Source organism: Danio rerio, chromosome 4 (assembly GCF_052040795.2).
Source record: "Danio rerio strain M-AB ecotype USA chromosome 4, GRCz13ab, whole genome shotgun sequence".
NCBI lineage: Eukaryota > Metazoa > Chordata > Actinopteri > Cypriniformes > Danionidae > Danio > Danio rerio.
The window spans coordinates 24,771,418-24,797,406 of NC_141024.2; the positions used below are offsets into that span (position 1 = coordinate 24,771,418).

Sequence of the window (25,989 nt, forward strand, 5' to 3'; positions counted from 1 at the left end):
TCTAATCCGAAATAATTATCAATGCTAAGCTAAGCTAAAAGTGCTCCAGCATGACCAGCTGAATGGATTAAAAAAAAGGAAAAACTCAACTGCTTAAATCTAGGTGACTTGTAAACTGCCTATCTCCAAATAAAAATAAATAAATAAATAAAAATTATATACAAATATACTGTATATATTTTCACTGCCTTGAATATCCCACAACCATTTGCATTCCATTACTGAGAGCTGAGCTAAAAAATAAACATCAACTCTAAGCAACACTTAAATGTCATTTTGTGTGAAAATGAACATTTTTTGAGCAAGTTTTTCAGCTTGTGATGGCATTTCTGATGGATGAGACAGTTTTAAATTAATTCTGAATCACTGAGTTCATCTTTTCAGCAAGATCTTGCCTGTAGTGGGAAACAAATTGTCAGTTTAATATTTGTAACCCAGGACCACAAAACCAGTCACAAAAGTCACATATTGGCATCTGCGATTTGTACATCATCTGAAAGCTGTATAAATATTTTATATAAAATCTAAATATTATAACACACTTATATAGTATATAAACAAAGCATATGTTTTGTAAGGGTACTGTAATATCTGCCTGAGATAAAAAAAAAAAAAGGTTGAAAATATGGAACCTAAGCAAATATATAAATCTAAATTTTTAAATAAAATCACCCATAAAGTTCTCCAAACTAAGTTCTTAGCAATTAAGCTTTCTAATAAAAATGTTATCAATACTATTTGATAATTTTTGAGTGAGATGCTAATGGTCTAATCCGATACAATTATCTATGCTAAGCTAAGCTAAAAGTGCTCCTGATAGACCTGGTGACCAGAAAAATGAATTCAAAAAGGTAAAACTCAACTGTAGTCCAGGGTCACATTTAAAGTATTTCCATTTAGATCAATGATTTCAAGTCTCACTTCAAGAAAGAATAAAAAAAAGTTGAAGAAGCCAGTCAGATAATCAGATGTGCCAGCATGAAGCTATCCTACTGAGGTGTTTTTGAGGCTGCATGGTAATGATTACCATGGCATTAATGTGGACCCAAAAGTAATGAGACATCTGAACAAATGCATATCTAGCCCAGAATGTGTGAGTGAAGTGGAGTAATAGCAGTTTCCCTTTCACTCCACTTCAACTCCACTCCAGGTTTTGCATTTCCCATTCCTCGCTTACTCCCTGTTTCACTGAAGAGAGAGTGAGAGACATCCATGAAACAAAATGTTGGCTACATCTAAATTCACATACTTCCTTACTATATAAATGTATGTAACAAAAAGTATCCTACTACCTGTGAAAAACAGGTAGTAGGATACTTTGCCTACTGCCTCTGGCGAGATTATGAAAAATGAATCCGATGGACACTTTACTATCCCATGAGGATACAGAGGATGCTCAACTGATGCTAGTGGATAATGTTCCTGATATTACTATCTTTCCAAATAATAATTTTATGTCTAGAATAATTTGAAAGTGAGAACGATTGCGTTCGCCAGAATATCAGCTGCTTATTATTTTAACCATTCGAAAAACATTGTTAGGATGCTTAATTTTGTGAAATGGTATTTGTTAATTTTAAGTCATTAACAGTGGTTGACGAACTACACATACTGTATTAAGCACTTGAGTAAAAGAAACCTTAATAAAATATTACTCCAGAGGTAGTATACATTTATCCTTTTTAATATTTCTTGAATCAAAGTAAAACATAATCTTGCTTTTAATGTAATTAAGTATTTAATTTATTTACCGATTAATGTTTATTTCGCAAAAATTTTGAATTAACAAAATCATAGTGTAAAATAATCTAATACTCATAAAAATAATTCATGAAAAATCAAGTGAAAACTACAAACTACATCTACACGCTGAACCCCATTCAGATTAGTTTATAAAATCAGTAAATCATTTACTGGACACTTATTCTAAACAGATCAGTTGAATCAGTGAATCATTTACTAGACACTCTAAACAGCTAAAATAAATTTTATAAAACTATTAGAATTACTATATTTTAACCATAACCCAAAGAAGATAAAAATAGTAGTTTTTAATAGCAAAAACAACAACATGCAAATGAAAGGCCATCAACCTTTATTTTTTTATTTTTTTCATAGGATTGATGTGTTTACATTAGATTAAAAACACAGCAATAGTGTCAGGTGCAGCAGATTGATCACAAGGTTAAACATTTTGATGCCTTTATGGCAATCAAATACATAAAAAAATACAGGCCATAACTGAATATTGAGAACGATCTCTGACCGGCAGTCTCAAAAACTAAACCAAGAATAGATCTGTGCTGAAAACATTGTGTCCACCAGTCTCATTAGGTAAAATTATTATTAAATAATAAAAAATAATAATAAATGACTATAAATGATATGGTTGCACTTTATGTTGTCAATATGATCATGTTTGTATAGGCCTATTTTTGTGTGTGCTACGTTTGCATATTTATAACCACCTCTGGGGAATTTTGGGGTCGCGAGTCACTGGCATTGTTAATTAGGGGTCGTGGGCTGAAAAGTTTGGGAACCCCTGATGTAAAGGATAAAGTACATTGTTTTGTTTTTGAATGTAGTGAATTAAAAGTAAAAGTTTTCTAAAAAATACTTTAATGAAGTATAATTACTTAGAATATGTTCAGAAGTACAGTAGTAAAGTAAAATTACTTAGTTACCAGGTCAAACAGTAATTTAATAAAATTTCAAGCATATCAAACTCTTAATAAATAAATAAATAAATAATTAAATAAGCGAAACAAATTTCACATATAGTTTCAACTTTCAAATGTGTAGTAACACATTAAGTTACTATAACAATTAACTTGTTTTGAAATATATATATATATATATATATATATATATATATATATATATATATATATATATATATATATATATATATATATATATATGTATTTTTTTCCCATATATTTTAACTATTCTTCAACACTGATCCTAATCAATCATTTCTTTTACACAAATATTGTTTGACTATATTCTTTATCATGTATTTAATTATAGCAGCTAATGATTAGAAAGTACAGCACAATTGGAATATTGAAATTAAAAATGAATTCTAATTTGAAAACTATGGTCGATTAAAGGTGCACTAGGCAAGTTTGACAGCCAATAGCTGAACTGGGTATTGCATTCCTGGATCAAAACACATGCAAGCGCAGGTTGCCAGATTGACGACAACAAACAGGAGCGAGCAATGGAGCCTAAACACTGCGTTAAGGCTGATTTAAATTGTTCTAAATAAAAACAACGACACACGATATAAGGAAAATATTTTCAATATTCCTTATATTACTAGGGTTTTTTGTCCTAGTAATACCTGCAATTAATATTTTAGAAATAGCTTCTATTTTTCTGCAGCTAAACAACAAAAAACTTAATGACATGATCACTTCAGGTACACCTCATGTGCTTTATTCAGTGTCAAATGCTATCAATATGATTTCGATTGCCATTTCACATGATATTTATTGCCATACTACTGAAAGTAGCAGCAGCTAGTTCACCTAAGATCTTTAAAATAAAATAAACCGTTAGAAACTGAACTGTAAAACTGTCAAATAATGCACACAAACACAGATGAGTGATTCAGCATCTAAATTTAACAATGTCAAAGAGGTTTAGTGTGCATTAATTAGATGATAAACCGTACCGTTTCGTGAGTGAGTGCATATTCTATGTGTCTAAATGGCTGTATTTCAATTTCTTTCGTGTTATGTTTGATGCAAACAGCCAAATTGCTTAACACTGCAAATTTCCTCACGTACAGTGTTGTTAGGACACGTTGTTACAATGTAAGCTGCTCAACCAATTATTTATGTTTGTAATATTTATATTATTTGCTAATTAATGACCTCATGTGGAACTCTGAATTTGCTTCTCATTTCGGTGTCTGCTGCTGTCCACCGGAGGTTGAATTTAAGTCAGAGACACATGCTTTAAGAGCCTTTCTGAATGAATGAATGAATGAATAAATTAATAAATGAACAAACAAACGAACGAACAAGCGAATGAATGAAACACAAGGTTTTCCACATAGGCTACTCGGAGTTGCTTAAATATAATTGGCTAAACTGGCAGTGGGTAGGATAAATGACCAAAACAATGACAGCTGTTAGACATTTTCAAAGCAAAGTATCTGACTTCAGCATTGTTTTCAGATAAACAACAATGTTCACTTAGCATGTTTCTTAAATATCTGCAAACATATTATGATATGTTTATGCTTTGAAAGAGTCAAAAACCTAAAGTACCTTTAAAAATGTATTTAAATGAGGATTTACAACACGCAGATTCAGCTAAAAGCTAAACACAACCAACACAGTAAAAAAATGCTTGGTTCCACAAAACCGATTTGTGTTGGGAGAACATAAAAGAATCAAGTTAACTCGTTTGTTTTTACAAATTAAAGTGGATTGAACAGAAAACAATTAAGTTGTTGCCCCCCAAAAAACCCTCAAGAATTGTGTTGTTTCAGCTCAATTTAAATAAGATCTTGAACAAACAGCAAACTAATAGTTTTGAGTGAATACAGACAACAGGACCCTATGTGTGCAGGCAGTGTCTTTATAAAGTAATATCACAGACTTGGCATGCAAAATACAGCGTTTTGGTTTTGGTTTACGCTTTTAATACACATTATACATCAATATAATACTTTGACAGAGCGATTAAGAGATTGGCCTAAGATCCCAATTTAATGCCCCACACACCTGCTTTATATCTGGGGTTATCACTTGACAAGTTGTAAATCAGATAATCACTTTAAACTTTTCAAATTTCTAGACTTTTTTCTATATGGATGATTCTAACAGACACACCTACACCGAGATAAAAGTGAGTGGCGTGTGAGTGGACCCAGGTTAATTACGGTTCATGATAGAAATCTTTAATGGTTGTCTATTAAAAGGTAATTAGAGGATGTGAGTGTGTCTGATAACTTATCTCGGCACCTTCGTCTGCCCCAGTCTCACTCTCTCTCACACACACTCACGTAAATTGATCAGACTATGAAAAGAGCTGAAAAGCAGTGCAATGGAGTGTTTTTTTTTTTTTTTTTGCGTACAAAACCAGCCATCTGTAATACAAATAGCTAATAAGTAATGCTATAGAAACAATTCTTTGGTTCATGCTTCCTCTTGCTGCTCTCCTTCTCCCCTATGAATTTTTCATCTGCTCGCTGGGGGCTCATGTTTTATTAAGGCTCTCTATGTCATCCACCAGGATGTTCAACATTATGAACCATCTTTTATATATGACGGACAATCAACGCTCTCCCTCACAGCATTACACAAACTACAGAATTCCAGAGAGATTCTCTCGGGTTAGTGTCTCTTGTAGCATGTCAATGTGTTAAAGTGAATACATTTTTATGGGGGGTTTAATTTTTCACAAACATTGCTCTTTAAACACAAATAGAGTTAAAGCGAACATGCTTAAAAGTGATCTCAGTGCCTTTGGTGTCCACAATATAAGTGGATTCAAACCGTAAAATAGTCCAAAACAAATCATGCACACATCACTACCTAAGTGATATACATCTCAACATGAGACCACTTGGACTGCTCAAACAAGCTAACAGCTTTATTTTTAGAGCATGCATCTTGTGAACTTCATCTCTTACCCAAGGGTGCATACAGTTTCACATAAAAAAGTTAAACTCTACTTGTCCCTTTAAAAAAAAAAAAAAAAGCACAACATTTTTCAACATTCCATCCTCAGACATTCCATATACAGTATCAACACAGAAACAGAACTGCATTAATCAAAAATGTAATATAGGCATAAAATGTCTTGACTTTTACATACATTAAGCCATCCTAAATAGTAGGGCTGCATGATATTAGACAAATCTGACATTGTAATATTTTGTTTTTCTGGGATATACACTGCAATATTAATATGCTTTCACAAAAGATGACCTAAATAACTCAGTAATAAACAATGTGCAAGCATAGATGAATACAATAGAACAAAGATAAAACTAAATTAATTGTTTTGTGTTTTATGGTTCGAGTCTTCACCAGATGCAAAGAACTGTAAAAATGCTAAATTTATTTAGTGTTTATACAATGGCGTTGACATTTTATGGCTTTCCAAAACACTTAGCAATGTATAAAAAGCTAAGTAAAGACACTGTGAGCTTTTGCGCCCCTGCTCTCCACCGTTTTCAAAATAAGAGCTCCACACACATATTAAGTTTAATATAAGCTCAGATAAAAGTAAAAAAGGGGAAAATGTAGTTGTAATCTCACTAGAAAATGTTTTGGTTAATCAAAAGCCTATTTTTGACTAATCAAAAGTGTATTTAGCCAAGTGTCTATATTAATGATCCAGTGTGCAAAGTAACAGTTCATGTTTTGTTGCGATTGGCCTGAGTTTATAAAGTCTTTTTCTGTCTTTTAGTAGATATATAAAAAGACTTGCTTTGTTTACCAAATAAGTGGATCTAATTAGATTTGCATTACAATTTTACACTTATGGGTTTAAATAAGAATATTGCTCATAGAATGACTGTCCTTGTACTGAACTCTTAATAATGTATGCCTAGATATATTCATACTTTGAGTATATATGGCACCATTATGGTGTCCTTGTTAAGTGTGTCCCATGTAGTTACTAAAGTATTTACATAGAATTATGTACAATTACAAACAACTAACCATAAAAACTAACCCGCATTCTACCCTAACCTGATAGTAGTTACAGGTAATTTTATTATTATTACTCAGTTAAATTAAATTGTTACTGTAACTGTATATAGCTGTATATAGCTGTACAGCGCTGTGTAAAGTTGTTGAAGTTTGAAAGTGTCTTCAGGGTTATGTTGCAAAATAAAAATGTCTCTGGTTGCACAAATGACCTGGACCACTGACATACCCTGACTGGCCATCACAACATGGACAATATGGTGGACAGAATATGATATTGGCAGAATGTGAATGTTCTTTGGACAGTATCAAGCTCTAGTCACAGTATTCTTCATTAGGTGCACCTCATATGGCCTGGATGTTGCCATGGATTGTTAGGTTGCCGACTGCAAGTCCATCAAGTGTCATCCATCCGAACAAATGATGTGGTGCATTGCCCGAAGCTCAATCAATGGTATAATTAGGTAACACTTTATTTTAAGGTGTCCTAGTTATACTTGCTACACTATATTAATTTCAAGTAATTGTGCAAACTTGCATGAAACCCTAATCAACTTATATCCTAAGCCTAACTGTATTGATATTGATTGATAATAATTAATTTTACTCAGTGTTTAAATTAATAATTACACTATAAAACTTTTTGCAACATTGATAATAAGATATAAGACATGAATTATTAGCTTATCAGACATATTTGCTGGAGTGAATCTTTGTGTGGTGAGTGAAAATTAAAGGAAATTAAATGAAAATGCTGCTTGGCTACAATGCATGATCCACCATTACTGCCATTACAAGCTAAAAAAACCTACATTTTTTGTAGCAAAAATTAGATTAAGACATAACTTAATTTAAATATTTTACAATAATTTGTGCATGACAGTCTTCCAAAAACAAAATTTTGCGTCTTTGTAAATAAAACAAACATTACATTTGTTTTCTTACAAGAAGTAATGCTGGGACTCCTCTATTCAATTTGGGTTCGTTAACTCAGCATTTTAAGCCTACAGTCATAAAGTTAAGTGTGAAATTTGACTTAATTTTAAATTTGACAATCAAATTAGAGCAGTTGTTAAATCTAGCTTAAGACAATTAGCAAAAATAAAGCAAAAATATACCAAAACAACAGTTTGAGACCATGATCCATGCTTTTGTGACCACTCTGTAAGATTACTGTAATGCACTATGTGAGGAGTACCAGGTCAGCGAATGCCCATTTGCAAATGGTGCAAAATGCTGCAGCACGCCTGTTATCTGGTACTCACAAATATGACCACATTTCCCATGTGTTAACTTCACTTTACTGGTTGCCAGATCACTTTATAATACAGTTTAATATTCTTTTATATGTTTTATCTAAATCTCTAAAGGCTCTTGACCCACCTTATATCTTGTATCCTTATATATATATATATATATATATATATATATATATATATATATATATATATATATATATATATATATATATATATATATATATATATATATATATATATATATATATATATATATATATATATATATATATATATATATATATATATATAAATATATGATACACCCTTATAAGCCTACTCGTTCTCTCAGGTCAGCTGATCAGCTTCTCCTGATTGTTCCAAAAACAAAGCATAAGCTTACAGGAGATCATGCTTTCGCTGTGGCGGGTCTTAAACTTTGGAAGGATTTGCTGCTGCCCACTAGACAGGCCTCATCCATGTTCTCATTTAAGTCCGCTTTTAAAACTCATTTGTTTTCCCTGGCATGTGACACCTGATCTTAATACCCGGTTAATGCAATTTATGTGCCCTTTTAGGTAGTTTAGCTATAATTTATTATGTATTTCATAGACTATCATGCTTATTTTGTTGTTTATTTTTTGTATAGCACTTTGGCTCACTTCTGTGTTTTTAAAGTGCTCTATAAATAAAGTTTGACTTACTATATTTGTCTATATCTAACTGCAGTTTAATATTAATGCAACATTCTAATTGTACACTTTATCAAACGTTTAATGGGCTATGAAAATTTGAAAGAAACTAACAACAAAAATTAAGAAATATAATGAAATGCCATTGGTGGCATTGGAGTGTTGTACATTAGTGCAGTTATATATGACTATGAAATACAGCCCATAACATGCTATTACATGTTACATGTTGTTTCATTGACATTTTTGGAGGAGTACATTTTAGATACATGATTTCAACAACCATATGCATTTAGATCTACAGTAGAATGAAATTTAGAGTTTTGTGTGTAATGTGTCCCAGACCACCTCCTAAAGTGGTTTGTATGATCAGATTTATATCCAAGAGCATTTGCACCTGTCATTTTCACATTTGGATAGCTGTCAGTAGACCAAGATGAAATGTGCATGCGCAGAAATCAGCATAATTTCACAGATTTTTTGCCAATAATTGAGTGAATATTACCCCTCTTCTTTTAACTCTCATGTTGTCTTAGAATTCTGAATACGCCATTCGCCCTTCAGGTCAAAAAATTACCCACCTTCACTAAACAGCTAAAAATAAAAGCTAAATTTAATTTCAATCCTCAAATTTATTTTACAAGAAGAAAAAAAAAACTTATTTTAATTACAAACTCTGTGAATGTATAGGTTTTCCTTCATCAGTGTGGAGTTTTTATTGAGCAACACTCCTTTTTAGCTAAAGTAAAGAATATTTTCTAATGCTAAAAGTATTTGCATACATTTTTTTTTTCTTTTCTTTGCAGAACAGTAATTATAAAAAGTTAAAGCAGCAGAATCCTATTTTGAGTGTATGTGTTTAGCGTGTGTGTTGGTGTGTCCCAGTAGTTTTTGTGACTTTCAAAATGATTGTATAGCTGGTGGGTTAGGGCTAGAGTTAGGCAGTGTTTAATTTGTACCTGAATGGTTTCCGGAGCAAAACAAATACATAAAAATGACTGTGACCGACGTCCACTTCACAATTTCAGTTTTCCCAGGACATGACATCATAAACGGTGATAGCACAAAAAAGAGCATCACATTTCTGAATGGTCTTTAATAATTTTGTGCCATATATGGGTCAATCATGGATAAAAACAAACATGTAGCTACAAACATAAATCTTATGAAACATCAATATTCAGTTTACTAACACCACTGACATTCAGTTAACTTCCAACATTAAACCAGCATATCTTTTATGCGGATGCCCTTCCAGCTGCAACCCATCATTGGGAAACACCCATACACTTTCATTCACAGACATAAACTATGGACCATTTAGCCTACCCAATTCACCTATAGTGCATTTCTTTGAACTGTGAGGGAAACCAGAGCACATAGGGGAAACCCAAGCGAACACGGGGAAAACATGCAAACTCCACATAGATATGCCAACTGACCCAGCTGAGGCTTAAACCAGTGATCTTCTTTCACTTCCAACAAGTAAAAAAAAAAAGAAAAGAATCACTTAATCCAATCTTTGAGAAGAGCCCACAGTTATCTCTACCGTCATGTTTTCTGACTGAGTTGACTCGCTTCTGTCTCCTACTATCCTGATTCAGGCACATATAAAGTTCCATCTTCTCAAGAACTCTTTAGATCAGTCTCATTATCGGATTCACTCGGGGTAGGTAGGCCACTATGCCATTTATTTTTGCTACTCTCTGTGCATTAAAAACTCACCAGCAAACAAGAGTGAATGTAAACATAAGAAAGATGATTGGTTAAAAATATTGTTGGGCCAATAATTAAACGTGACTGGCTTTAATTTTATTAAGCCTTCGCTTCCACTCTGTCTCTTTTGCACAACACATTTTTTTTTTACCATGCATCAGTTAATTCCGAATCAATTAAAATAAATACCAGAACACAAATATCTGACATTTTCTGGAACAGGATCCAGCAAGTTCCAGCTCAAATTAAGTACTGGGGTTAGGATAACCCTTACAATCTTGAAGTTTGTTCACGTTCTAGTTTGGTGAATTTTCTTTTTCCATATTTTCATGAAGACTTTAGACATTAAGGGTACAAAAATTGTCATTTGGGTCACTTTAGCTAACCCTAACCCAAAAGACAACTGTTGACAAACCTAAATGTGTAAAGCCTTCATAAAAATATTACATTTTTCCTAATATTGAGACATCAATTTAGAAAAAGTTACTAAACTATTTCTTTCTTATTCTTTTTTACTGTTAAAATTGTGTCTAGGTCATTTTTAAGCCATAAGTCAACAGGAAGGTTACCAAAAAACAAAAACTGAAATGGCTAAATTCACACAGACCTCTTGGTGAGTCACTAGATCTAAAATATGCCATCATCAAAACTCCACTATCACACAGAAGCCCTGCCATGTACCAGGAGTTTGCTTGCAGGTACTGTAGAAACAACCAAAAAAAACACAAAAAAATAAAAAATGAATAAATAAAACTGCAAGGCTGAAATAGCTGGACATCAGAAGCCGAAACCACACTCTTTTTGATTTTGAGAGGTACTGGAAGAGATCCATATGCTTGGAATTACAGCCATCCCAAAAGAGGTGCCACCTCACGTCATCAGATCCACTATCTGGGGCTTCAACTAAAGCAGCCTGACAACAAGAAACTAGTTTGAGCTTCTCTGTTTGGCAGGTTATTAGCAGCAACTGTTGCCCAGTTTCCACTCTGTATCATGTCCTCTTTCTCATGTGCTATGATGATATGAAAGGACAGCTGGAAAAATAGCCCCCACACATGAGGTGGTCCACAGTTTCTGGACCTTGAAGAAAGACCTAACTAAGGTTGGATTTTCAAGTAGGGGTTGAAGTTTGGCTGATTAGCTTCAGCAGTTAACCCCTGCTGGCACCCTTAATGGTAACCACACCATCAGGAGTGCCATTTAGGCAATCTCCCACTGCTCTTCTGAACTGGATTGTTATAAAAATAGGGTTACATTTGTGACCCGGGCCACAATACCAGTTGCAATTTACACAGATATAATTACATTTAAAAAGTCAAAAATAATATGTATGGGTCAAAATTTATCGATTTTCCTCATGTCAAAAATCATTAGTAGAGAACATAAAGTAAATATAATGCATGAATTTTTTAGTAAGTTTCCTGCTGTAATTATTAAATATATACATTTTTGTTAAAAAAGTGGTCACAAACCACAAACCACAAAAAATCACAAACAAATATATTATGAAATACACCAAGACCTTTGTTCTCCGTTTCCTGCTCTTTTGTAATTACACACTCAAGTTCGGTATCTAAAAAAATTATATATATTTTTTGGATTTACAATTTTTTTTTAAGGTTAAGAGGTGGCAAAACAAACAAACAAACAAACAAACAAACAAACAAACAAACAAACAAACAAACAAATAAATAAATAAATAAATAAATAAATAATGATAATAATAATAATAATAATAATAATAATAATAATAATAATAATAATAATAATAATAATATATTTCCCCTCTCAGGATATTTTTTTCCAAACAATGTTGTTACAGATGTAAGCCAATTGAGAGTCTTACAACACACCTGTCTTGCATCAACACAACTGATTTGCTTTTAGCAATGGCTTGTAACAGCACCTCTGATTGGTTATCGACTTCTTTATTTCAGTGTTAACAATCCGCTATGGCTACCACATATTCTGAGGTTGTGCATTTTAGAGGTTCCTGTGGTACAGCCACTGGAATGCAAACCTCTAGTGCGTTAGCTTAATTTAATCTCTAAAGACAGCGATAAATTTGTATATAAGCCAATAATAATAATAAAAAAATCACTGATTATTCAGATGATGATGTCCAGAGAGATACCCTGAAAGACAACACATTAGATCAATGTTTGAACGACTCAGATTTTATGGACTTATGGTGCAAGAATACAAAGTTTTCACTAAGGACTTAAAATTCAAACAGGACGAGTAGGAAAATGCCTCAAAGTTCATGTGAGTAAGTGACAAAAATTCCTAAATGACTTCTCTTTAAAGAATAGTGAGCTCAGCCAACAATGAGACATGAGTCAGAGTTCTGTGAAATGTTTAAGGTCAGATGTGACTTCAGCTTAGAATGTAACCTCATCTCTGAATGAGAGCAAATTATATGCAATGTAAAAGGTCAAATATAGAATTTTGGAAACACTTCATTTGACGCATAATTCATACAATTAACAAACTACTAGTTCAAATCATTTAACTCAAGAAACTACTTATTAGCATTTAAATCTTATTAACTTAAGATTTTAATGCAACAGACCTCAGGACATTTTGAGTTCACTCAACTTAAATCAGTCAAGTGCAGTAATTGGGTTGAAAATTGAGTCAACTTAGAAATGTCCTGAAGTTTGTTGCCTTAAAATTTTAGGTTGAGTCAACTTTTTTTTTTTTTTTACAGTGTAGTTGGGTTTAGGTATTAGGTAGGAAAAATGATGTAAAATGAGATAATACTTTATGAGTGTAAATAAAAAGTTAATGTCCAAATAATAGACAGATAACAATCAACAGTAATTGGTGTGAATTGTTACTTAAACTAAAGTGTTACCAAAGTAAGTTGTGTGTGTAAAGGTTTAGTTCTGCTGAATCAGAAGTGAATTTTTTATAAAATCTTTTAACAATATGTGTTCTAAAGATTTTTATCAATATTTAGACTTTTGCACCCTCAGGTCTCATCATATATTTGTATCATATATATGTAACCTAATTACCTAGTTAATCCTTAAAATGTTTAAGCTGTACAAAAGTGTCGTAAAAATATAGAGTAAAATTTTATGTACTGTCATTATGGCAAAGGTAAAAAAAAAAAAAAAAAAAAAAAATCAGTCATTAGAAATGAGTTATTAAAACTATTTTGTTTAGAAATGTATTGAAAAGAAATATCTCTGTTAAACAGAAATTGGAGAAAAAATAAACAGGGGGGCTAATAATTATATATATATATATATATATATATATATATATATATATATATATATATATATATATATATATATATATATATATATATATATATATTATATATATAATATAATATATATATATATATATATATATATATATATATATATATATATATATATATATATATATATAATTATAATATATTTATAATATATAATATTATAATTATAATATATAACATATATATAAACATACATCACGGGAAAGCTTATTTATTGAGATTATACATTTATGTATATGAATCTCAATTTCCAGTGTCAATTTGATCAAATTCATCAACTTTAACGTTACTCTTTTTATGTAAATTGCCATTGCATCTCGAGCTCTTTCAACATCACAGATGAACTGTCCACTTTCCCTTCCAAAACAGTCAAAACTTTTTCGACTGAAAACCATATCAACAAACAAAAAACAAAACAAGATGAAGCTAAAAAGATAAAGAGCTCATCTTGCGAGTAAATAAATGTGCTTGTTTGTTTTGAAGTATGTTTTTCCCCACAATTTTCCACAATGGAGATGTGGCTCGGAAATGTAGGTTGAAGTCTGGTATAATACCTTTTTCTTATCCTTTTCCCTGTCAAATCTTTATTGGCTCTGTAAAATAAAAATATACAATAAAAAAGAAAAAGGCAACTATAACAAAAATATTATCCAGACAGTGTTTTTCCCCCATTCATTTTTTTATAGCTATTTGTTTTCGGCCTTCAGATGTTAATAGCGTTTAAGGTTGATTTGTTGCTGCCATATTGCAGCATTTATTTTTAGCTACTTCATAGAAATAATGGCCCAGAAAGCGTCAAGACTATTTTCTGCATTTGTGGTTTTTGATTGTCTTACGAGCACAGAAAATTCAGAAAATGTTCAATCATGCACACACACATGTATGCGATCTTTCCTCACCTCCTGTATTCACGGAATTTATGATACTAAGATAACTATAATCACACATAAACATCAGACGTGTTTCCAGAGTGCCATACTGAAGAAGTGGAATTATGGGTTGTCAGAGGATTTGGCCCATGTTAAGGCTAATGTCATTGCTCTTGTGTGAAGAAAACTGCATATGGTGGTTATCTTCTTTCTTTTTTTTTGTTATTGCTGACAAGTGGGTCACAACATGCTCTTGTTTAGATGACATTTCTACATTTCAGTGTTATCTGGGTAATTTAATCAGATACATCCATAAATTGCAGTCTTTCTCAGTCGCTTTGGTACATTTCTCAGATCAGAATTGAAATTTGCAAAACAGTAAGTGCAATTCTCAAAACAAGTGTACAAATAGCAAAACTCTAGGGATTACTTGCAAAAGCCAGTTTCTTGCTCACCCTTAGTTCATCTCTCAAAACAAAGGCCCAGTTAATACTAAAATATATAGGTTTTAGTTTTAAAATGGCATTTGTGCCCGTCTGAGCTCCAGGCAGTCAGCGGGTGCTTTGAGCACACCTCCACAGTTGAGAGCAGCGCACGTCGGACAGTCCATCATGGATCTTCTGCTGAATATCATCTCACTATAGTTGTTAAACATGATTTTTAATTATTCTTGTCTCTATCTAATGACTCTTTGGTCTTTTGAATCTATTACTTGTTCTCAGGTAGTTAATTATATTAAATACATTATTATATCAATGTAACCATGTACACTGATTCTGCACATTTGACTGACTGCCATATTGTAAAAACTTATTGTATGTTATACTTTTTTAATGGCCATTATTAATTATTAAAACTGATATTCAACAAAAGAGACAGGGTGTGTTTCGTATTTTTCAATGAAAATGAAAAGAGGCAGTTAGGCTGTGTTTTAGGTTCCGTTTTGTTATAAATGTGCGTATAGCGAAGATGACGATCATATAAATAAGTAGCTACACGATGCCTTAACATTTCTGGTGTCTGTTAAGTTGTTAATATCAAAATTAAAATAGGCATTTCCTTATACCATGTTTCCATTTTATTGTAGAGAGAGTGAGAATGTAGCGAGGGGAATGTGAATGAGATTATAAAGTAAACCGTTCCCTTTGAAGATTTGTCCGATGTGTCCTCTGGAGTTTGTTTTCCATATCAAACTTGTAAAGTCTGAACTTAAGAAAAGGGTGCAAGACTAAACTTTGTGCACTTAATATTGAGAAAAAAGCTCCGATCAGATAGGTGAATGTCTGCAGCCATGCCACCACTTTCAAATGTCTCTTTATTGTCCCATCCACACTGACACAAAGCAGCAGCATTTTTAAAACAAAAATTGGCCCGTTTTCAGGACTCGAAAATTCTGGGGTAGTGTGGATGGAGGGCGTGACCATAGCAAAACTTTTGCGTTTTAAAACTAAAACAGATTAGTGTAAACGGGACCTAAATTTCTGTGTCAATGAACATGTTAGTGTCATCAGAATGACAAGTCCTAGTGTCATTGTGTATGGATAAATTACTTGTATGGTCAAATTAGTTAGTCATGTTGTCAATATAACTGGTACTCTGCAGGGATGTTGTTTGTTTGTTTGTTTGTATGCATGCATGTATGCATGTATGTATGCATGTATGTATGTATTTATTATACTGCTGTTTGTATTGTAATTTGTTGACAGAATTGTGATGCAGAAAAGAAAATACAACACTGCATAGCACAAAGAACAAACTAAACAAAAGTAGAAATGTGAACATAGAACAATCTCCTTTGAGACGCACCATCAAAAAAGGCTCAAGATTCACTTGGGAGAAATTTACCCATTTAAACGCAAATGTATTGAAAAATGCATAATGACAAAGTATCATAGACACTAGATATCATGCCTCAATACTGCTGCCACATTTGTATAATGCTCCCAGGACAGAATTCATTAGTCCAGACTAAATTCAATGTTAAGATGCTGGACTTTTGCACTGTTTACTGGTGTAATAACAAGCAAGAAAAGAAAACAGCATAAAAGTGAAACATTCTATAGGTGAGACTTTGTTTTTTACATTTTTGTATTTTACGGACTTTTGTGCTAAACAAGTAACATTATTGATGAAAATACAGTCACTTACTGCACTGACCATATAGGGCAAAGTACCACCAACTTGCACAAAGATCTAGAGGTATGCTAGTTTAGTTGAATAAAATCAGCAAACAATGTAAATAAAATGTCAACAAGACACTGATGCCAGAAACTTGTATTATATATTGCCAGAAACGGCTAGTTTTTTTAAGTAACTTATAAGGGTGCCTGATAACATAACTGTGTTAATGATAATAATGATAATAAAGACTAAATACAATTTACATTTATAGGGGAAAGAAATAGTTGGAGAGTTTGAAGATCATACATGTATTTATGTAGAGAGTTACTTGATGCATTAAGTTGTATTTCAGACCCCATCTATTGATATTAACCTGGCCAGTGGTGGTAATTTCATTAATTATGTGACCAATCCTCTTTAATTTCCAGTTTACATTGACTATGCATGGTGACTGAAACCCACAAATAGCAGAATGACCAAATGAAGGGCAAAGTGACAAGCCTTTCATCTACAGACAGAGAAGCTGGTAATTTCCGTGATTTCGAGAATATTGCATCTTTACACTTGAAAGCCTTGCAGTGAACAAAACCTTCATCAGGGAAAGAATAAAAAGTCTAGACTAACCTCTGCTGAGAGGCTTGTTGTGTGGACCAAAGATCACATTAGGGATGAAAGCAATATTCATTTAACTGGGCTCAATGCAAAACATTATGTTTGTAGTTAAATTGAAGGAAAATTATACCAAAAGTGTTTGCTAAAGTCACTCAATCTGACAGACTTTTTCATGCAGGACAATACACATGTTACAGAGCAAAACAGGTACAGTAAAGCGGTTCTACTGATCTAAACAATACAATAATGAACAGGAAATCTTGGCTTAAGCAATAACAGTCACTAGTAGGGCTGTGTGATTTGGGGAAAATATCTAATTGCGATTTTTTGTAACAGATATTGCGCTTTTGATTTGCAATTTAATTTTGTAGTCAAGCTTTAGCTTAATATTTTGTATAGCAGCTTCTTACTGCTAAAATGCAGTGGGTGTTTGTTTAAAAAAGAACTGAAAAGATACTAAATAACTCCAACTTTTATTCAAATTTGTTTATAAATATTCAGAAATTAAACACATTTTTTTTTCTCTCTTGAGCAAATAGTAATGAGTACTCTGAAAAAGCACTTTGGTGTTGCTAGCTACTAGATTGAGTGTCACTGGCAATACTTTTAGTTTACTTTTTAGCAAGACACTCCTCCTATAGCCACCTGTGGTGCTTATTTAGTTGCTGGTTGTTGTATTTTCTCGTGTGACTTTGAAACCAAAATATTTCCATATTATCGACACGTTGTTTTTCTTTGATATTAATTAGTCCATTAATGCTTCTAAAGCGGCAGATGCGAAAATCATACCTCTTGTCCGCATTTTCCTGTTTGTTTGTTTTATTGTGAGCTTTCGACATAGTTTGTTTGTGCAATTCTGATTGGGTAGAATAAAAGTGTACTCACTCAATTGGCTAGTAAGACTTTCACACACAGACGGCAGTCACGCATTTGCTCTGGGTGGAGGAAAAAAAATAGTAAATTTAGTCAAATTTTGTAAACTTAGTAAACTGTCATGATGAAAACATGACAAAGCCATTTGACTATCTTGTTCATAATGTCATCAGGATTTTCATCTTAGTGAAACTTTCATAGACATGAATACTTTGCTTTTGAGGAATGAGCTATCCATTTTGAGCAAGTGACGCGCTTTTGCAGGTTATCAACTAGGTTTTGCAGTTTTTACTAATTGTTTTGAGAATTGTATTAACTGTTGTGCAAATGTAAATAGTGTTGTGATGCACAAAAGCCACTGAAAAAACTGCTTGCAAATTTTTTGTTTGATATTTCAGTTTTGTGCAAAAATCTAATTTCTGTAGCATCTTTGGGTGAAAATCGAGCTACAGAACTTTGGAAGGGACTGAAAAATAGAAGCTGCTTAATCAAAACACTTATTTTAATGAGTTGAAACAACACAAATCTTGAGATTTTAGGGAATAATTATATTGGTTAATGATTAGTCCACTTAACTTTGTAAAAACAATAACGTTACCTTAAACAATTTGTCTTAGAGCACCATGAAGGAATAGTGTGGAACCCAGCTTTTTCTTTTTTACAGATGCCCGTGTGAGACTACAGATGTCCTGTTTCTGCATAAGCATTGAAATAATTTATAAGAAATGTCTCTACACTTTCTAATAATTTTTTGACTGCTACAGCATTTGGAAATTATGAATGTATATATTAATATTTAATGGTTTGTTTTAAACATGTTCTAAGTCAAGGTATACATTTGCGCGTCTCTATATTCCCTCTCTCTCTCTAATGTCCTCTACATCCCACGGCTGCCACCAGTAGCAATGTAACCATGGCAACTGTCTCCACTGGTATGCCTTCTTCCTGGCGCTTGTACTGGAGTGGCGATAACAGGCTTGGCAAACTCTGTCCCACCAAACAACCTAGTTTATCAGCAAGCACAGAGGGCCGAGGAAAAAGCTACTCCTTATGTAATCCAGACGGTTTAATGATGGAATCTATAAAGGGATATCTGTTACATAAAACAACGGATTTGGCGCTCTGAGCAGGCCCGCACACAGAAAAGCATTTAGTGCTATCTAAAAGGAGACATGACACTTTTATTGTTTTTATATGAATTGTTTAGAAATATGAGATTTGTTTAGAAAAAAAAAAATGCCATCAGGCGATTTTAAAGGTAAAACAATACTTTAATTATTAAATTCAACCATTTAATGTTGTATAAATTTTATTACAGGGTTTCTGCAAGTTAAATTTAAGACTTTTTAAGACATTTTTAAGACCAGTATGAATAAAATTTTGGACTTGTACAGGGCGAAACACTAAGCACCTTTTTTTTTGAATATTGGAAAAAGATTTTTACTTGCGCTATCAAAAAATATTAAAATTGAATACATTTAATGCATAATAATAATAATAATAATAATAATAATAATAATAATAATAATAATACAGGTCAGGAAAATAATAAAATGATTTCAGCAAATAAAGTAATTCTTTTTTTTTTTTTTTTATAAAAAGTTAAAAGTTTTATTGAGATGGATTGTTGGTAATTATATTAATGTTGGCAAGACTGGGTAGCTATACATAAAAAAAGGAAATTAAGACCTGTTAAAAAGATTTAAAACCTACCACACTATATTTTAGTAGATTTAAGAGTTTTACGACATTTTAAAACCCCACAGATACCCTGCATATTACAAAGCATAAGCAAACTCTTTTTAAAGGGGTGGTCCAGAATGTTATTTTTAAGGCTTGGTTGTGTTAATAAGATGCAAAGCAATGTGTGCTCATGTTTAACTTGAAGGAAATCGTGTTATTTTTTTATAAATCTCACTTTGATTATACACAGCTACTCAGCTAACATGAAAACGACTGTCATATTTCCTAGTTCCTCTAAAAGGCCCACCCTCAAGTGACTCTGATTGGTCATCATCATAATATGCTGTGATACGCCGATCGGCTTCACGTCACGCCCTGACAAGCACGCGCGTTTTGTGTAAACAGTCAGTCAGTCAGTCAACACGTGTCTGTAACGAGTGAAAATGGGATGCGGCTCCTTTAACTGTTTCTGTGCCTTTTAGTGTGTTTATGCGTGTATACGATGAAGTATTTGTAACACGAGAAGCGCATGTGCGCGGGAGAGATTTTTATTGTTCTTTTTCTCTCATGCTCGGATTAAGTTATTTTCTGTGGTGACAGAATAAAGCACAAGATGTGAGATGAGACCTTTGTGAGCCTGGATTGATTTGTTTTTGATGTTACACTCCAGTTGGGAAATCATTGCTGTATTTTTTTTAAATCAATGCGTTACAGGACGTCTTTCATGCATATGCGGAATATGCCTGTGTAAGTAACATGAATCGTTCACATATCTTTTGCGACTTTATTGTCCGAGTTGTAAAACGCATAGCATAGCTGCCTATAGAGAGAAATTCTGCCGTCTCACACAGAGAGACGCAGGTGCTGGCCAAGAGTGCGTGTATGTGTATGTGTGTGTGTGCGTTTACAGCCGTTTGATAAATATGGATTTGTAACGTTAGCTAAGTCGTTAGCGGTTACCATAATTTCCCGTTGTTTACATCTTTGCTACAACACACCGTTAAAGTTAGACACTGTACATGTCATGATCAATTTTAACAAATAAAAACACTTACAGGTCATGACTCAGAGTTCACAGCGTCTCCTTGCTCCATCTTTGAGGAGATTTTAACTGAATCCAGCACTGAACTGGGAGAGATTCTGGAAGCTGTGTTTTGTCAAATCATGCTTGCTATGTATTTTATAGTTCTCTGGAACATAATTAATATTGAACTGTAAGCACTTCTGTGTTTGGGTCGTGTCATTTGGAAGCCCAACAACAGAAACAGAACAGCTCTGTGGAAACAGCAGGATGGCATTTCTCTCTCTGCAGTAACGTTACAGCGCCTCTGGCCACGGCCTTTACCTGCGCAGTGTGGGATGCGCAATAACGAACTTTTGTGATCTCACAGGGGGCGGAAGTATTTTTTGTAGTCCCCAAAATTCGTTAATTGTAGGCGTTGCTAAGCTAACTCTGTACAAATCAAGGTCTCCCTTTGCATTAAACTTTGAATATTTTACATTCAGAGATGCTGTTTATGTTCACACAGCTACATTACACATCAACTGAAGTTTAAAATATAATATCGTAGTGGACCACCCCTTTAAAGTATTATGTTGTTTGACCTAAGGGCATTTGATACCCATTTCCCCCACTCATTAATAAATGTACACTCACTTTATTAGGTGCAGCTGATTGTTAACGCAAATTTCTAATCAGCCAATCACATGGCAGCAACTCAATGCATGTAGACAAGGTCAAGACGACCTAATAAAGTGGATGGTGAGTGTATACACAAGTTCTAATTAGTTTTACATATTTATATTTAGGATAATTTTTCAGAATCAGTAAAAATAATAAACAAGCAAAACATAAATACATAGACAGACAGAAAAACAGACAGACAGACATGAATAGAAAGAACATAGCATGGAAAATTTACATGTTTTTTTTTGTTGTCAATTCATGTTAACCACAAACAAATCATGAATTTATTACACTACTCATATAATATTTCAGTAAAACTGAGATACTGTAAATTGTATGCCAAGACATCTATGTCTACAAGATAGATAGATAGATAGATAGATAGATAGATAGATAGATAGATAGATAGATAGATAGATAGATAGATAGATAGATAGATAGATAGATAGATAGATAGATAGATAGATAGATAGATAGATAGATAGATAGATAGATAGATAGATAGATAGATAGATAGATAGATAGATAGATAGATATTACTACAGTTTTAACATAATAAAACCAAAGTTAAAGGTCTGACTCTCTTATAATAAGTGGACTATTATTTATGTTTTTGTTTTTTTTCAATACAAATAGGTTCATTGAAAAGATCCAATAAAAGCAAGGACATTTTGTCTGAATGTAAACCCGCACTTACAAACCCACACGTCATCTTCCCAACTGTGACAGGTTGTCTTTTCTAGCTGTTTTAGACCCAGTTGTGACTTCCTGGCACTTTCAAAACCGCTTGTTCTACAGAAAGACCCAGAGAGGGTATTAAAAGGTAACACCGGGTTACGGAAGGCACCGTTTCTCTTTATGACCCAGAATACTAACCTCCAACAGCTGTGTGATCCAAACACTGAGCCCCACAAAACCTTCAAAGCACGCCAGGTCAAGACCACAACATGAAGAACAAGAGCTGCAGACAGAAACAGAAAGGAAGAAAGTGTAGACCTTAATTCTGCAATGCTAGACGGTGGGCGGATGTTAAAAGAATGTGAATGAAAGGTGTTGAAATGGAATTCAGTAGCCACAGGTCCCATTAAAACCAGGTTTGAGTCACACACACAACAGGACAGACTCTCTTTTATAAAAGAAATTCGACTGAGCTATAGACGCATTGTGCCTATATATATATACAGTTCAGAATTATTAGCCCCCCTAAATTATTACTGCTTGTTTATTTTTCCCCCCAATTTCTGTAGAGAACATTTTTTCAACACATTTCTAAACATAATAATTTTAATAACTCATTTCTAATAACTGATGTATTTTATTTTAACCATGGTGACTGTAAATAATATTTTACTAGATATTTTAAGATACTTCTATACAACTTAAAGTGACATTTAAAGGCTTAAGGTTAATTAAGTTAACTAGGCAGGTTAGGGGAATTAGGCAAGTTATTGTATAACAGTGGTTTGTTCTATAGATTATCGAGAATAAAATACAGCTTAAAGGTGCTAAAAAATTTGTCCCTAAAATGGTACATAAAAAATTATAAACTGCTTTTATTCTAGCCGAAATAAAACAAATAAGACTTTCTCCAGAAGAAAAAAATATTATCAGACATACTGTGAAAATGTCCTTGCTCTGTTAAATATCTTTTGGAAAATAATTATAAAAGAAGAAAAAAAAATTGAAGGGGGCTAATATTTTTTGACTTCAACTGTGTGTGTGTGTATGTATATATATATATATATATATATATATATATATATATATATATATATATATATATATATATATATATAGCTTAAAGGGGCTAATAGTTTTAACCTTAAAATAGTTTTGAAAAAATTTAAAAACTGCTTTTACTCTAGCCGAAATAAACAAATCAAACTTTCTTCAGAAGAAAAAATATTATCAGACATACTTTAAAAATTTGCTTAGCTCTGTTTAACATCAAATGGAAATCATTTGAAAAAAAACAAAGGGGAGCTAATAATTCTGATTGTCTGATTGTCATCTAAACTCAAAACATGTATTTTATATAAAAATTAGCTGTATTTCTTGACTCATAGTCTCATAAACATTTACATGTTTGCTTATACTTTGTATTATACAGTGTATCCAAGGTGCCTTAAAAAAATCTTAACATGTCTTAAATCTCAAAAACTAAAATTTAGGCCCTAAAAGTCTTAAATCTACTGAAATATTGTCGAAGGTCTTATATCTTTTTTAACAGGTCCTAATCTTTATTTCTTTATGTGCAGCTACCCAATCTGGCCAACACTCACACAATTACCAACACTCCATCTCAATAAAACATTTAACTTATTTAAAATGTTTATTTTAATTTTTTTTTTTTTCAGAAATGGTTAATTTATTTTCCTGACCTGCATTATTATTATTATTATTATTATTATTATTATTATTATTATTATTATTATTATTATTATTATTATAACATTAAATGTAGTCATTTATTAGTTGCTAGTCATGAAAAAAATCACAAACAAATAAACTCATTCATTCATTAATTTTCCTTAAAGGGTCACGAAACACCAAAACACATTTTTTGAGCTGTTGACAGTCGTATCCCACACTGCTAAAAACACTATTAGGACACCTATATTTTATTATTAATTAATAATTTAATTATTTTACATTCCCTAAAAGTTGTAAAATAGGCACTATTTTAAGTTGCTAGGCACTATTGAAAAGTGAAGTTTATTTAAAAGTTAATTAAAAACTTGGAAAAAAGTTATTTAAATCTTCTAAATTTTGTTAATGAGTTAAGACTGTTAATTTGGGTAATGTGTTTTCTGTTTATGACTAAGACCAATTACTTTGATATGAAATTAACTGAAATGAACTCAACCAAAACAAGCTCACCCACAAAAAAAAAGGAAGACAGCAAAGTATTTATCTGCATTTTTTAAATAAAAATTGTGTGTAATTAATAAGGATTAATCAAAAAGAAAGCATAAAACAACTATCATTATCATCAGATATAAATTGGAATAATTGGCTATTGACTGAGAAATTTATTTTTGGTACATGTGTGCTTATTATTTTTTAAACATCTGTTTCAAGAAACCTTTGTCACCCAGTGTAACACATATTCATTAACACACCAGCCTTTATTAGGTACACCTGTCCAACTGCTTATTAACACAAACTTCTAATCAGCCAATCACATGGCAGCAACTTAATGCATTTAGTTATGTAGACATGGTCAAGATGGTCTGCTGCCGTTCAAATCGAGCGCCAGAATGGGGAAGAAAGGTGATTTAAGTGACTGTGAACGTGGCATGCTTATTAGTGCCAAACGGGCTGATCTGAATATTTCAGAAACTGCTGATTTTCACGCACAACCATCTCTAGGGCTTACAGAAAATGGTCCAAAAGAGTGAATGGTAGTTCTGTGGGCGTAAATGCTTTGTTGATGCCAGAGGTCTGAGGAGAATGGCCAGACTGGATACCTGAGTATTGTTGCTGACCATGTCCATCTGTTTTTGAAGATGTGTTCCCATCTTCTGATAGCTACTTCGAGCAGGATAACGCGCCATGTCATAAAGCGTGATTCATCTCAGACTGGTTTCTTGAACATGACAATGAGTTCACTGTACTCAAATGGCCTCCACTGTCACCACAGCTCAACCAAATAGAGCATCTTTGGGATGTAGTGGAACAGAAGATTTGTATCATGGATGTGCAGCCAACAAATCAACAGCAACTGTGTGATGCTATAATGTAAATATGGACCAAAATCTCAGGAATATTTCCAGTGCCTTGTTAAATGTATGCCACAAAGGATTAAAGCAGTTCTGAAGGCAAAAGGGAGTCCAACCAGGTACTAGTAAGATGTACCTAATAAAGTGACCGGTGAGTGTATTCTGTCCTGTACATGTAAAAACATATAAAATAATATGTATATGTCATACTAAAGCTGAATGTTTATATTATTTTTCCCCTTCCCTTCAAATAAGTAAAACCGAGTGGTTTAAAGGACAGTGGCAAAATATAACAAAAATATTGCTATATATATGGACACACTTTGATTCGTAAATAGAGTCTTTTAATATGACATGAAATTATTCTTAATCTAAATATGCCAGACACTTTTTTTTAGTATATAAAGTCGAATTTTTAAAACCACCACATATTTGTTGATGAACACACTGAAAAGTAGAGGCTTTCTACTGAAATCGTAGATGAAGTAATTATGACGAAGTGACATCCAGCTTCACAGAGCTCAAGGTAAAATTAAAATATGCCTCTCATGTTTTTCTATTTTATTTTTATAAAATACAGAGAGGAAGAGTTCAACTGAGGAAATGTGAATAAGAACGATATAAATGAATAATGAGTGCAAGAGCATGTGAGTGAAAGAGACGAGTAAAGAAAAAAGACAGAAAGAGAGGGATTTCTCATTCTCTCCATTTTTAATTGTGCACATTTGCGGCTGTCGTGTCCAAGTCTATAATTTGGAGCAATTCATCAAATGACCATAATCAGTTTTAATCTGGACCCCTGTAAAGCCAAATTACCTCTTCAGC

General features: G+C 32.7%; 1 protein-coding gene across 1 annotated transcript in view; it reads right to left on the reverse strand.

Moving 5' to 3' along the window:
* celf2 (cugbp, Elav-like family member 2) overlaps nt 1–25,989 on the reverse strand; it is a 439,402-nt gene that overhangs the window by 322,296 nt on the left and 91,117 nt on the right. The window contains exons 4-5 of the mRNA XM_087246193.2: nt 22,319–22,403; nt 18,085–18,134 (exon numbers count right to left, since the gene is read on the reverse strand). The gene's annotated coding sequence lies outside the window, so the exon portion shown is untranslated. The remainder of the gene's footprint in view (nt 1–18,084; nt 18,135–22,318; nt 22,404–25,989) is intronic.